The sequence below is a fragment of the Penaeus monodon genome, chromosome 32, assembly GCF_015228065.2.
Source record: "Penaeus monodon isolate SGIC_2016 chromosome 32, NSTDA_Pmon_1, whole genome shotgun sequence".
Classification (NCBI taxonomy): Eukaryota; Metazoa; Arthropoda; class Malacostraca; order Decapoda; family Penaeidae; genus Penaeus; species Penaeus monodon.
In genome coordinates, this window is record NC_051417.1 from 17,857,196 (window position 1) to 17,857,489 (window position 294).

Sequence of the window (294 nt, forward strand, 5' to 3'; positions counted from 1 at the left end):
GTGAATTTTGGCCTCTGTGAATATATATTGATATGTAATACGTCACACCAGAGAAAGATTGACTTAAGCAATTCTGAAGCAATTCGTTTTATTAACGTCCTTTGTTAACCTTACCTTTTATTTAACTTTACAGGTGATTTCGCGCTTCTTGTTTTCACCTTTCTCTCAATTCAGTCCTTACTATTACTAATTATGTATAGTATTCCATTATCCTTTACTGGATATTGCCTAAGATTTCCTTAATCTTAATTTGTTGATTTTTATTAATTTGTTGTTTATGCGCGCGCGCGCGCG